We start from the raw sequence: 15,803 nt of genomic DNA, 5'->3' as shown, positions 1-15,803 counted from the left end.
TACGCTCAAGCACCCTGTATTCCACTTTTTTTTTAATTTACCAACAAGAGATTTAGTTTAGCAACTGCCAGGGCCCCTTAAGCTAAGAAGACAAAAATATATTAAAAAAAAAAAAAAGACATTACTGTGTACCTACTCTACACTTGTTAGTTTTAGGAACACTGAGATACAAACAAGTAACACAGTGACGCTGTAGTTTCCATCTCGGGGAACGAAATCCCTTTTAACAGGGCATAAAGGAGACTGGTGCGATTTCTAGTACTCTTGACTCTAAATTAATAATAGCAACAGAGCAATGAAATTTCTTAGACTCTAGACCTCTAAAGGCAGGCTAGGGGCCAGCCAAGGGGAGGGTGCGACCACCAAGGCTCTAATCCTGTCCAACCAGGGAAAGCACAGATCAGATGGAGATCACACGCAACCTCTACATAACAGGGTCAAAACTGTCCCATGAGAGACAAATAGGCACGTGTCTGTGAAGCAATCCAGGATGTCAATTCAGACAACAAGAGGAAAAAAAGTGTCTTGGAACACATTCCTACGTCTGACTACAGTAGAGTGTATTTAAAAAAGAGGAAGGGAAAATAACCACATGGGCACTAAATATGATGGGCTTTGAAAGTCAGAGTAATTTAGACTCAGTGTGGTAGGGCCAAAGAATCAATGGGCACTTCTAAAAAGGAAGATCACTTCTGCACTAATAGACAGAATAATGTGTAATCATGAATGCCTGCGAAGAGCTGATGACTGCAATCGAGACAAGAGGCAATGAAATCTGATCTAAGTGGTAGCAGCAGTAACACAGAAAGAGGCATGACTCCAGGAGACTCTGTGAAAAGGAAGAAATGAGAGCATCTGGTCATTGCCCAGATATCAGAGAGGGCAAAAAAATCGGCTTTTTAGGGTATTTAACAATATTATTAATTAATAACGAATAGCAGCTCCCATTTATTGACCCTTGATTTGTGCTAGACACTAAACTAAGTACTTTACAGTGTTATCTGATTTAATTCTCTTTGCCATCATTTGAAGCAGGTCCTATTATTAGCCTGTTTCACGTAAGAAAACTGAGGCTTACAGAGATTAAATAATTTGCCTTAGTTCCTAAGACCAGCAATGAACACAGCTGGATTTTGAATCCAAAAATGTTTAGGATATTACTCAGCCTTAACAAAAGAAAGAAAACCGGCCATTAGTGAAAACAGATGAACTTGGAGGACAACGTGCAAAGTGAAATAAAGCCAAAGAAGGATAAATACTACGTGATACTACCATTTATATGATACTACCATTTATGTGATGAATCGAAAATAGTCAAACTCATAGAAGCAGAGAGTAAAATGGTGGTGGCCAGGGGCTGAGTGGAGGGGGGTCTGGGGAGGTATCTGACAAAGGGTACCAAGTTTTGGTTATACCAGAGGAATAAGTCTTAGAGAGCTAATGCACAGCACACTGCCTGTAGCTAACAATGCTGTATTGCAAACTTAAAAATTTCTAAGAGGGTAGATCTTATGTTAAGTATTCTTATCACTAAATAAATAAATAATAATAATAAAGAGAGGGCAGGAGGAAACTTTTGGAGGTGATGAAGAGGTCTATGGCATAGATTGTGGTGACAGTTTCACAGGTGTCTACTTATCTCCAAACTCATTAAGTTGTATCCATTAAATACGTTCAGCTTTTTGTATGTTGATCATACCTCAAAAAAGTGGTTTTAAAGAAAAAACTGTTTAGTTTTACAATTCACATTCTTACCCATTAAGATAAAGGTTTTCAGTGACCAGGGCAGTAAACATAGATTAAACAAGGAAGACAGCTGGGGAAACAGACCTTCCAGGACACTGGAAGTCTGAAGGCAGACTCATTGCAAAGAAGAACATCAACCCTTCCTTCTCACAGTGAGGCTTCTGGCCTTAAGGAAGTTACGTTTAGTTGAAACATTAGGAGAACCTGCTGTTTATGAATATTCCTTTAAAAGGAAGTACACAGGTAGTGCTTCTTAGCTCTCTTGGAACTGTGATGTTATCCCTGACATTATCACAGGAAGCTGCATGCCTCACTGGGAACCAAGTGGCCAGAGAAAGGAAAGCCACATTACTCGGCGTCTGTTCCAGCTAGTGTGCCGCCCACCTTCCAGTGAGTTCTGTACCCTTGGCTAATTAAACAGGCATCTGAATCTAATCTACAGTGGATGTGTGGAAATGTTCTCTTCCTACCAATTTATATAACACCTAAAAATGCCATAGCTGGTTAGAGTGAAGAGTGGTTGAAGTCAAACATGCCAACTCGGAGACTTTCAAATATCCAGGAAATACCACTGAGCAACTGCAAACTTGCCTCAGCAAATTAGGGCTCAGATGCATTCACTGAACCGGAGCCCACTCAAGGCCCCGGCAGCGTGGAAGTCACTCAGACAGAAAGGAGAGCCAAAACTACGGGGTGGAAGTGTGAAGAAGTAGGTCAAGGACTGAAGACACTCCCATAGTTAAGGGAAAGAAGCAAGAAGAAAGGCCAGTGGCAGAAACCAAGAAGAAACTAAACTGTATGAGAAGTAGAAGAACTAAGCTCCTCAATATTCAGTCATGAAATCTATTTTATCCTAATGCTCAAGTCTATTACCTCCATCCCTGTCCCACCACCCCCTACTCCTCAATTCAACCCCTCACCATTGCCCATCTGCACTATGTCAGCGACCTCCTTCCCATCTGACCCCCACTATACCAACACGGTGAATTCTCTAAACTCCACATTTGATCATGGCTTCACTGCCAAGTCCTATAGACTTGTTTCTCAAACTGAGGTATATTGTGGAGGTTCAAGGGTGGGCATAAAAATGACACATCTTTCTGGAGAGTCAATGTTACAACGGAAAGCGATTTTGAGTCAATTAGATCAAACATAAAACTTAGGACAATTTTATGCTTGAAATGGGCTACTCTTTGAAGTGCCCTCAGACTTCTGGGCAAACTTCTGTCATTAAGGGGTAGGCTTTGGTGGAAAAATTTTAGAGCACTGGCCAAAGTAGGTGAGACTTGTGCTTCTCCAGATTAAGATAAGGAACCAAAGAAAGACTGAAGCTTTATAAAAAAGAGAAAAATTCCAATATGAATTCAAATCCTATGGTCTCTGATGTTTAGAATGGGCAACATGGGTTTGAATCCTGGCTTTCCCACTTCCTAGTCACATAACTCAGGGCAAATTATTTAACTTCTCCTTGACTTTGTAAAATGAAAACGACAATACTCAAAGGGCTGCTGTAAGAATGAAGCACGAATATCTAAAGAGATCTGGCTTAGCACAGTGCCTGGCTTATAGTAAAGGATCAATTCATGGCAGCTATTATCTATAAACACCAAGCCTGCCCCAATCTGTTAGTGTCTCAAAGCTTTTATTAAGTTCAAAACTATTCTCACAAAGGAAAATATCTATTTTGATAAACAGTCTTGCCATACCAGTCACAGTCTGTCCCTAGGGATATTTTAGGGTCCATATGCAAAAATAAAAGTTAATTACCCAGTTCTAGACCCATCTGGAGATTAGACACACCTAGAATAACAGAAGCCAAGTCAAAATCACTTTCGTTACCATTTATAAAGAGTAAGACACTGAACTGAAAATAACTTAGATGTTGGTGGTTAGTTTAAGAGTCAGTGTGCGCATCAATAATGAAAGAAAGTTCTTTACTGAGGATATCATTCTGAAACACACATGAGAGGAAGAGTACAAAAAACTAGTGCTATGAAGAATCCTAGTGTTGATCAACAGCTATTAACCAGTTCCCAGGAGGAGTTTCACAAATGGACACATATATAATCACAGATTTATATAATCTTTTGTTGTCTAAGTACTAAGTATTGTGTATTCAGCAATCACTCAAATTATGAGAAGGAATTCAGAGAGGGAGGAGCAGCTTAAAACAGGTCTTGCCTGAAGTAGAAGGACCTGTTTCAAGTCACAGTCAGCCTTAGCAGGAAATCAGGGTGCAAGTCTGCAGTTTAAGACTGAGAGCACTGCCTTCCCTTTTCCCCACCTTAATCCATTTGACTTTCCCTTCTGATAATCAGTTTCACCTACTGCTTCCCTTTTTTCCACAGAAAACTTTATTTTCTATCATCTATTTCTTGACATGATAAATTTAAAGAGGGGGAAATATTGTAATAAATATAACTTTTGTTTGTTTACCATTCAACCCATGGAATGCCCGTAACAAATTTATATAATAAAGTTCAACTTTTTACCTATTTTATTACACTATAAGCACTTTGAAGGCAAGGATGCCTTTTACATTTTCAAATCTGCTCTCAGAATACAATGTAAGATACATAAAAGGATAATGGCATGCAATAAATACATCATTCTAGAGGCAAGAAAAATCTTGTTTCAATTCAAAAAAATTCCAATTCCTTTAATAGCACCAAGATGTGTCTACCATTTTTAAATTTCAAATGAATTATGCTACTTTCAAAATATAACAAAAGAACTTTTCAATTAATAGTTTCCTTTGGATTTACTTACTTCTGAAAAACAGTGCAATTTAGCTTGGTGTTTCAAAGAAAAACGATGGACAGATCAATTTAATCTAGTCATCCTGAACAGACTTGTGCTATAATCTCACAATGCTAAAAGCTGATTTAAAAAAGAAAAATCAAACATTTAACCTGCTTTTTCTATACTAACTACATCTCAAATAATTTCTCTTTATAAAAATATCCTAACAAAAAAGGAAGATAGAATTAAAATATCACCATTTTGCAAACCCCTAATAAAATAATGGATCTAGGCAATGATATACAATGGCCATGAACACCACAAAAAGAAAGACAATCAACACTGCCTGACTCCAGCTAGAAGTACACTCCATCACCTATGAAGCAATTCTGCCAAAAAACAAAAACTGAATCAAATCAAGATCTGGTTACTATTTACAGGAAATAGATCAGAAGAACTTGTTAAACCATACATTAAATTAAAAGCATTACAACATGTTACCACCTGTTATAATTCTTCTTAATTATGATGACATTACCAAACAAATATTTCTTCATAAATATACAGGACATGTCTTCAAGTTCTCTTTGTGATAATCTTCATCTTAAAAGATGAGGAAAGTCAACCAAGTATTAGCATGTTTATGGATGTATTTACTGTGCTAAGACAGCAAAATTCACAGCTTCACACAGGTCTGAAGTTGCTGATCTCAGACATATTTTCTTTCCCAGTGTTACTAAACTTTCTTCCACTTGGAAAAATACAGCACAGCTGAGCCAAGAAGTAGCAGGCCCCTACTTCTAAGAAGATAGCTTCAGGAATAAGTGAACGAGAAGTTAGAGCCTGTTCAGCAACCTCAGGAAGACAGGTGAGTGTGATGAGCTGGCCCTCAACTGTACTGGCAAGAGATGCTATCAGCCAGCTGTTCTCAAAGTGAGCCGTGGAACCCTGGGGTCCTCAAGAACCTTTCAGGACATCCATGACATCAAAACTATTTTTATAATAATGCCTAGAGGTTATTTGCAACTTTCATTGTACGGACGTTTGCACTGATGACGTTAAAGCATGAGAGTGTAAAATTGCTGGCACCTTAGCATGAAGCAAGGCAGGGGCACCAACGGTACAGGTAATCACCGCAGAACTCACCACTCGGAGCTCAGCGAAAACAATGCCCATTTCACATAAGAATGTCCTTGATGAAACAGTGAAAATAACAATTGTGTGAAATCTCAACCCTTGAATACATGTCTTTTTAATATTCTGCGGGACAAAATAGGAAGTACACATAAGAACTTGTGCTATACACTGAAGTATGACATTGTCTCAAGGAAAAGAAACTGTGCCAGTTGTTTGATTTGCGAGATGAACTAGCAGCTTTTTTATTCCCCATAGAATATCATTCTTATATAAATAACAACTGAACGACAAACTAAGTATTCAAAGTTGGGTATTTGGTAGACATTTTCTCAAAAATGAACAAAATGAGCCGGTTGCTTCAAGGGAAACACCTAAAATATTTGTTGCCGATGATAAAATCCGAGTTTTCGAGCAAAAAATTGGGTTTTTGGAAAAATTATATCACCACCAGGAACATGAGAGCTTTCTCAATACTTAAAGATTTTTCTGACGGGATCAACGGTGGTTTTAACAAATGTGATTTTTTTTTTCCAAATGGTACCGTAAAACATGCCAATATTTGGAAGATTTACATAATTCCGTGAACCAATATTTTCCAAATCATGCATGGGTAAAAAGATTCAAAGTACAAGATAGACCAACAGATTTAAATGTATCAGAGCGAGAAATGTTTACCGATATAGGTTCAGATTCCACACTGCAACTGAATTTTAAGAAAGTATCACTTACAGAGTTTTGGTACAGTATCAAAGAGAATATCCATGATTGTCTAAAAAGATCACTAAAATACTCCTCTTTTCCAACTGCAGGGCTGTATGAGGCTGGATTTTCTTCATATATTTCAACCAAACAACAAATCACAATAGACTGACTACAGAAACAGATATGAAAATCCAGCTGTCTTCTACTAAGCCAGACATTAAAAAGAGTTGCAAAATGTAAATTAAAGCCACCTTTCTCACTTAATTACTTTAATAAAGTTATTTTTCATAATGAAGTGTTATGTTAACATATAATGGAGTTATTATTTTTTAATGAATTAATAAATACTCTAAAATTTCCTGGTTGAATTTCTAACACAGTAAATATTCATAGATATAACCCACATAAACGAAAGGTCCTTGGTAATTTTAAGAGTATGAAGTAGAACTGAAACCAAAAGTCTGAAAACTGAGCTCTACGGATGGGAGCCTAGGTCAAGGCTGTGCTTGTTCAAATGAACTTTCAGACATGACTTTGATTTCCCCTTTGATCAAAACACCAAAAGTTGGCAGCCCAGCAGGAGCTAAGTGACAGACCAGGACCAATAACTACCACCAGTATTATTCCATATTGTTACAAGTCAGGATCAAGGAAATGAGCAGGAGGGTGGCTTTGGGGTCCTGCTAATGTTCTGTTTCTTCACCTGAGGGCTGGTTACACAAGGGTGTGATGAATAAATGACAAGCAATAGGATATTTTGGAGTATATGAGGAAGCCATTTGGTTTAAAACTAATTCAGCCTAAACTTAATTTGCCAAACAGGCTTGACAGGGCTTGTTGAACATGCACCATACATCTGCTTTAAACATTTACAATGTAACAAAGCCAAGAGTGATGCCCTCAAACATAGAGATGTTGCCTCCCCAATATGGGCATTTCCTTAAGAATAAGCATTTCTTCCCAGAAACTAAGGATTAATTACCAACCTGCTGTGTTCACCTTGTGACCACTGACTTGCTGTGACAGCAAAGCATCTCATGACTAGTAAAAGAGATATCCCTGTCATATGTGACATATGTTCTTTGTTCCTAGATGGTATATAACCACTCTGTCACCCCACTTCTTCAGAGCACTTCCCTGGGAACGTTCACTCCCAGGCTATCGTCCTCAAAGATGGCTCATAATAAACTCACCCCAATTTTGATTTATAGATTGATTACGGATTATTTGCATTGACAGGTGTTTGGTTTGTGAAAATTCAATGAGCCGCACACTTAGGATATATGCATTTTTCTATGTACATGTTATACTTAAATAAATTTTTAAAAATTCACACAGCTTAAGACGCATAACAATTTCCACTTTGTTTTTCCAAACACAAGATGGCTTTCAACGAACCAGAGTCATTACACATAACTTACTTTGGGAAAGCCTGATAAAAGAAAGTAATTCAAATATTTAATTCAAAAATCTCAGTACACACAACTGTAACTTTTCAGGGTTAAGAGCTATATACTATCTGTGACAGTTACCTTACCAAAATCAGCAAGATCATTCTGTGCTTATTTTTCAAGGTTTTAAGACCAATGAAGTCACAACAATAAAATAAAATAAAAAACGAAGTCAAATACAATTTAAAAAATGAAATCTTCCAATTAAAGGCAAAACTAAAGATGAATTCCCTTTAAAGCATTAAAGTGATTAAGAGGCCACTGTCTCTGCTACTCTTCAACACATCACTACAAGTCTAGACAAATGCAATAAGGCAAGCAAATACAAAGGGCAAAGTAATAAGAACTGGAAGGAAAAACACAAATGACCACCATTTAAAGATGAAATAATCATCTTCATAGAACATCCAAAAGAAAAACTAGTCATTAAAATACATTAAGAGTTCAGCACGATTGCCCAAGTAAATGTATTAAATAGAGACAGATTAGCTGATTTATATCAATATATAGAGACATATATATCAATAGGATTCTCTCCACAAGAAAAAAAAACAGAATAGAGAATACAATAGAAAAGAAAATGTCATTCACAGCGGAAACAAAAACTGAAATACCTAGGAATTAATCTAACAAGAAAGACATAAAACCATAATGGAGAAAAATTTTAAACTCCATTGAAAAAACATAAATATCTTTGATACATGGTTTCAACCATGGCTATGTATCAGTATCAACCAGAGGAGGTTTTAGAAAGTGCTAGAGTACACTCCCTAGAGATTACAATTCAGTTGATCTGGGGTACATGGGGCATGTTTTTAAAAATCTATCCAGTTAATTCTAATGCAAAGCCTGGGTCGAAAACCACTGGCTTAAATAATTTTGAAAAAGAACACAGGTGGGACTCACCCTTCTAGAAACCAAGATATAAAAACAAGTCATAGTAATAAAAATAAAATAAAAACAAAAATCACTGTGGAATTGCAACAAATTGTAGAAACATACCTTTGTTAACTAAGAATGGAGAAATATTTCCTAAATAAGATGCAGAAAGTGAAAAAATGGATGGATCTAACTATAACAAAATTAAAGATTCCGTTCAATAAAGGATTTCAAAGAAAAAACTTGACAAACCAATAAAAAGCTAAGAGAAGATATTTGCTCCATTTAAAATCCAACAAGAGATTAACATCTAGAATACAGACACACACACAAAAAAACCTCCTGTAAATTAGGGCAAAAAAGCAGGGAAGAAGATACGAAAATCTAAAAGAAAAAGAGGCAAAGAATATATACCAATTCACAAAAGAGGAAACCCCGTGGCATAGCGGTTAAGTTCACGCGCTCCACTTCAGCAGCCCCGGGTTCACGGGTTCAGATCCTGGGCACGGACGTACACACCGCTCCTCAAGCCACGCTGTGGTGGCATCCCACATACAAAAAATAGAGGAAGACTGGCACAGATGTTAGCTCAGCGACAATCTTCCCTACCAAAAAAAAAGGGGAGGCGGGACCCACACAGCTAATAAGCACATGACAGGATATTCAACTGCATTAGTAATCAGAGAATTGCAAATAAGACAATAACATATCACTTTGTGCCCAGATCGCTCCATCTGTTGCATCAGACTAGAAAAAATTATAAGGTCAGAAAATATCAAATGCCAGCAAAAATGGAGAACAGCAGCTGGTGAGAATGTAAACTAGTCCAGCCATTCCAGATAATAATCTGACAGTACTTAATGACATTACACATATGCCCGAGAGAGGGTCCGATGGGGAGGAGAGAACACGAATGGGATAGGAGACGAAGGGGAAAGAGACAATCAAATGAGAGGTTTGCGTCAGACAATATTGACAGTGGGCCATGGGTCTGAGTGTTAAGTCTGCACACCTGATTTGGGGAGGGGGGAGGGAGCGAAGGAGCGAGTCTCCACCTCATACATTTCTTCACTGAACCAGGATGCATTAAGTCCCCGTATACAGGGTACTGTGCCCCATGTTGGGGACAGCAGTGAAGATCAGGTCCTTGCCCTCACAGAGTTCATGTTCTAGTGAAGGCAACAAAACGTAAATACAATGATAAGAGTGTGCCATAAGGGTCATCAAATACAAAGTCACATACTACAGGTGAGACTGTTCTTAAGATGACTTTCAGGAACTTCCTGTAGTTTACCTTCCAGGAACGAACTTTAAAACGCCTATAATATAAAGTGTGGACTACAATGACTATGGCAAGAATCCAACATACTTTGACCAAAGAGGTCAACCTTTCTGGGGGGGAAAAAAAGGCACCACCAATGTGAATATTCTATGTCCCTAAAAAATGTTTCTGGAAAATTACTAGGATCCACAAACTTTTCCTTCATTTGTTAAACAGAAATTGAGTACTCATATGTCTTTTCCACAGCACAGTGCAGGAAAATGAGGATAAAAATAAAAGTTTCTGTCCTTGAGCATACCTCAACTTTCTAAGATCCAGGATTCTATTTATTTCATATACTAATTGATTTTTATGATTAAAATCATGTTTGCAAACTGCCAGGCACCGTTCTAGAAGCTTTTACACACATTTGAGCTCATTTAATACTCACAACCACATAATAATATATTATTCCCACTTAAGAAATGAAAAAACAGAGATAAGAAATTTGCCTGAAGTCAAAGAACTTGTAAGTGGCAGAGCAGGGATTCAAATCAGATCTTCAAACCCCAAACCTGTGTTTTTAACCGTGCCATTTATATTCCCCCTAGAATCTTCTCAGTGGTTTTCAAAGTGTGGTCCCTGGACCAGCAGCCTCACCACTACCTGGGAACATATTAGAAATGGAAACACCGCGCCACTGGGCCAGCCCCTTCTCAGGGCCCATCCCCAGACCTACCGAATCAAAAACTGTGGGAATGGAGGGCAGCAACCTAAGTTTTAACAAGCCCTCCAGTTGATCGGGAGGCAAGCTAAAGTTTACGAACCACTGGTCTTAAGTTTCCATACTCGAGTTAATGTGTGTATGTTAAAGGTAAAACGACTACCATTTTGAAAATTCGAAAATGTAAAATTTTGATCCTATTTAAAATGGCTCTAAACAAATCAAAATAATATTAATTCATTTCCTCATTGCCCACAGCACAGCAGCTCATCCCCTAAACCTCACAAAATGCCTCATCTGTGCCCTGATTAGACCATCTAAAAAACAAGTCTACTCTGATGGGCCTTACTGGAAACTGAGCGAAATTCCAAACAAGAAGAGAGCACAGAGGTCCAAACAGAATCTTCAGAAGTTAAATCAGAAGCCATATTAGGAAGAGGAAAAAAATATTTTGAATAACAGCAGCAGAAGCTTGATAAATCTTGGTCCATAGCTCCATAATCCTTTTTATCCCTGGCTCAACTCCAAATTTTCAGAACATTTCTTCAACAAACTTCTAATCGCCAAAAAAAAAGAAGCTACGACCCTCAGAAATATTTGATTCTCAAGATTCAAACTGCTGTAAGTACACATATAGAGGTCCTGTCTTTCAAATAGTAAGTTTTTATCACGAGTAAAGGTAATCAGATGCTTTTATCGGACATATCACAGAAAAAGTGCTCAAGTTATCCCTGCCCCTTAGCTAGACTGCTCCTCACAGCCTCCTACCTGATCCTTCCCTTTGCGAAGCAATATTTAGACCAGGAGCCTTCTCTCCTCACCCAACCAAGTGCTCAATCTGAGCAACACAGCTCCCTGTGTATTCACGTTTGCCTATTTTCTAATAGAGTCTTTTTCTAAAAGGACTGGACGACAGAATATCCGAAGGACTATATTCAAGCACCTACCATAATTTGAGAACCTACCATATGCCAAATAACTCTTTTAAGCTATTCAGTTGCAAACTCAAGTCACTAATTTCATAAACTTCAGGATTCTACTTATTTTAAAAATTAAAAACATCAAGTTGAAGACTGAAGAGTTACCTAGCCCAAGTCTGCACCACAGGATAGCTATAAACCTAACTTAAGATGCTTTTTGACTTGATTAAAGTCGTCAAAGGTGCAGAGAGCTATGGGAAGCCCACACTCAGGCAGCCTTTTAATCTGCCTGGCTACTTACAACCACCCACCCTTCTACGTCCATGCCCATGCTCAGCACTGCCAGGAGCTACCTTCCTAGAAGGAACGGCACCTATTCATCCCCCCACCCCAAATCACCATCAAATCCCCTGACAACCAGAGCTGGTTCCAAGAAACAAATCATCAAAGCTCTCCTCCCAGCACAGAGTTGGGTGGAACTGAAATAAAGACACACACCAACCACCGAAAGTTAAGTTCTTATCCTGCTTTTTAAAGTCCAGTGTTTTCTGAAAAACATCTCACAAAATGCAGGTGTCCTAACTAGTCACTGGTCTCCTTTAACATTGCCATTTCTACACCTAAAACAGGTACAGCTTTTCATCAAAGAAACAGCTAGGTTTTCTCATCTCCCTTCTGTACCAATCAGGGACAAGCAATCCAATCAGTAACAAGCCTAATAGCTCCCACCACCAGAGGAAGAATGCTCCCCTCTCTTTCATAAGTGAAGCAAGCTGATAATCATGCTCTCCTAATAGAAAGATTTATTAAGCAAGTGTTCAAGGAAAAAAAAAAAGTTTGACATGCCTAAAAAAATTTTTTTTGTAAGTATTTGCTCATAGTAGGTATTGAATAACCTTGCTATACGTACCCACTTTATTCTACTACTTCTTTTAAAGAATCATAGGGGCCAGCCCGGTAGTGTAGTGGTTAAGTTCGCACACTCCACTCTGGCGGCCCAGAGTTCACAGGTTCGAATCCCGGGCACAGACCTACACACCACTCATCAAGCCATGCTGTGGCAGCAACCCACATACAAAATAGATGAAGACTGGCACAGATGTTAGCTCAGGGACAATCTTCCTCAAGCAAAAAGACGAAGACTGGCAACAGATGTTAGCTCAGCACCAACGTTCTTCACCAAAAAAAGAATCAGTAATCTAAGAAAGCAAAGCACAAAACTGTGCTCAAATAGCTCATAGTTCTCATAAGATTTAAACAAAATACAAACTAGTAAAAAAAAAAAAAAAAAAAAAGAACCAGTTCAAGTGTACATAAATAAGGACCAAAATCCACACTCTGGTCTGAGTTCCTGACAACAAGGAGAACCAGAGAGCTTTTCAGTAGAAGTTATTTCTAAAATTACTAACAATTTCCTTCACTTCAAATTAAGCTGACGTTTCCTTCCAAATAATCTCATTTAATAACACTGACTTAAATCACTCACTGCAATTCTGTCTGAACTGCACTTATGACAGAAACAGTTGCAGTACATTTGTATCTTTGTCAGTGAAATGCTTATAATAAGAAAAAAATATGATTGAAATCTCCAAAAAGCAGCACCCAGTGCACCATCTAGTGGAAGCTGTGTAATAGCATAATTAATTTTTTAAAAAAGGGAAGACACCCTGAAAACCACCCGGGGCTAAAAGCCCTAGGTAAGAATACAAGTAAATACTTCACAAACAGCCTCAATCTCTTTCCAGTTTCCCACATTGCAACAGGGCTGTGTTCATCAGAAGAGAGGACTCATTTTCTGTACAAATTAGCAGGTGATGAAGGTTTCTTTATGGAAATTTTTGTTTAGGTGCTAGAAATTTTAATTTGACAGGCGAGTAAAAATTAAGTAAAGGCATTAATGCAAGAACAAATAAATAAAAAGAAGCAGAGCTAGACAGACAACTTGTGTAAGAGACGCCTTACACCCAATACAAATAAGTTATGTCAAAATGTACAGGTGACACGCAACAGATCCATCTGCCATGGAAATAAGGGATTACTTCATGATTATAGAACAGTTCCATTCAGTCATTCATAAGACATCTCCATGTTCCTGAGGACTAATAAATTTAACATAACAAACAATTCTCTGGAGCTCCCCAAGCCTTGACATCACTCAAAGGTTCCTCCCAACTATCTAAGTCTGCTCTCCATTAACCCCCAAACTCCCTTGCTTGAGTTAACCTAATTAAGGAAGAAATTGATTTTTACATTTTCAACTCTTCTACTAAATTTATGGTAAAAATTTCCCAAAACAAAGTCATCATTCATAACCGAAATGTATTACACCTCATTTTTATTTCCCTTATGCATATTAATTGGTTCAGTTCAATTCAGAAAACAGTACTGAAGTCCACTGCTAAGCTAGAGATGCAAACATAAATAAGGTTTTCTAATTTGGAAAACCTCCCAAAACCTAAAATAGAGATTTTCACATAGCACCAGTAGATTTTGTTTTGCCTGTGCGAAAAGCTACCTTTCTAGTGAAATTCAAACTATCTTAGCAACCTAGGAGAAAAAAAAAAAAAAACGAACCTAAGAGAATATTTCTTTGCTTGGAAATAAACAACCACCTCAATCTCTGACTCGTATAAAATAATGTAGGACTCAGGTGACCTGGGGCAGAATTCCTTTCACCTCGAGAGCTTTCCGTTTACGTATGTAAAATGGGTATGCTATGCACTGCTTGCCTCCGGAGACTAGGTGGATACTAAAACTGAGGCGGTGCTATGAGCTTCTCAATTAAAAGACCTAAAAGGAGCACACCTACAAAGGGAGAACACTGCTCCAAGAGTCCTCACTGTGCCATTACTGCTAAGCCTCGGTGACCTTCATTTCACTCGTGAACAAATGGTGAATGAAGAAAGGTTATCAAGCACGTCAAAGAAAAGGTAACAGCAATTCACGGTGCTTCTTTATAAGTAAATCAAATCATGTAGCTAATTGCCTAGGACTTGTCTGCAAAGTATGACTGCCTGAGTAGCAGGTGCATCCTAAAATCTAACACCCCAAGATGGGTTTTAGAAAGGCTTTTTTTACTTGAATGCTAATGTTTAGAAAATTAGAAAAAAGAATCACAATTCTACTCCCACCCATGAGAGTGACAGAAACAAGGTCCCACCCCCACAATCCTTTCAAATCTGCACAGGCACTCCTCATCAACATTCCTCCCCCTCATTCCTGACGCACCGTACCCACTTCAGCCCAGACAAAGGTGAGTCACTGCTGGGTCTACTTGTCACTTAAGAGCCCCCAAAGAAGTTCTCGTTAAAGGCTGCTTGGAATTTAAAAAATAATAAATAAGCAAATGTTAATGCGTAAACGCACTGCAAAGCGCCTCTCCCCAGAACATGTGTAATTAACATTACCCAAGTAGAGACACCTTTCTCGCTTAAAAAAAAAAAAAAAACCCACTCAGCTTATCGCTACTTAGCAGTAGGTCCTCTTCCTCGGGAGGCTGACTCTGACTCAACTCCGCGGTTTTCCCTCCACCTGCACATCCTCCCGCCTTCCTTGGGCCCAGCCACCTCCCCCCGAGTCCTGCCGGGTCCCCAAGGGGTCCCGCCCGCAGGTGCCCCCGCCTCTCCCCCTCCGAACCACGCGCCTGGCCCCGCCCCCACCTCCCGCAAGGTGCCGCCGCCGCCGCCGCGGGCTCCCGGGCGGAGGCGCCTCGAGGCGGGCGGGAGGCTCCGGGTGACGCGGCCCCGCTCGGCCCGGCCCCCGGCGGCGGGAGCAGACCCCACCGCCCGCCCCGCGCCCGGTTCTCAAACAGGCGCTGCAGCCCCGGAGCCCCATTACCTGCTCTGGGCAGCCGCCCGCGGGAGGTGCGCTCACCCTGGCGCCTGCAGCCCCGGGCCCGGAGGCAAGCAGCCAGCGACCGCGGCCGCCGCAAAGGACAATCAGGAGCCAGCGGGCTCGGCACCGCCGCGGCGGGCGCAGAACGCACGAGCCCAGCGGGAGCCCGGCCCCCACCGCCGGCCCAGCGAGTAACCGACTCGACCCCCGCCCTCGGCGGGGCGGGGCCACGGCCGGCGGGGCGGGGCGGGGGCGGGGCCGCAACGCCTGCGGGGCGTGAGCGCGGCGGGCGCTTCGTAAGAGGCGCCTTCTGATAGGCTGCGGTAGGAGTAGGCGGCTCAGACTTGAAGACAGCCTCGCCCTCAGAGCTCCCTCATTGGTCGATAAGAGAAAACAAAGCAAAGTCC

At 39.9% G+C, this 15,803-nt stretch overlaps 1 protein-coding gene across 2 annotated transcripts in view; it reads right to left on the bottom strand.

Moving 5' to 3' along the window:
* Positions 1 to 15,546, bottom strand: part of MPP7 (MAGUK p55 scaffold protein 7) — a 264,230-nt gene extending 248,684 nt beyond the window's left edge. Inside the window, exon 1 of one of the 2 annotated variants that reach the window (XM_087420720.1) lies at positions 15,400 to 15,546. The gene's annotated coding sequence lies outside the window, so the exon portion shown is untranslated. The remainder of the gene's footprint in view (positions 1 to 15,399) is intronic. The other variant, XM_087420721.1, reaches the window with a different exon arrangement.
* Positions 15,547 to 15,803: the final 257 nt, after the last annotated feature.

This window comes from Ceratotherium simum, chromosome 32, assembly GCF_057802395.1.
Source record: "Ceratotherium simum simum isolate JZ-2026a chromosome 32, ASM5780239v1, whole genome shotgun sequence".
Classification (NCBI taxonomy): domain Eukaryota; kingdom Metazoa; phylum Chordata; class Mammalia; order Perissodactyla; family Rhinocerotidae; genus Ceratotherium; species Ceratotherium simum.
Note: the sequence above shows the minus strand (reverse complement) of the source record. Positions and strands in the feature narration are given on the sequence as shown.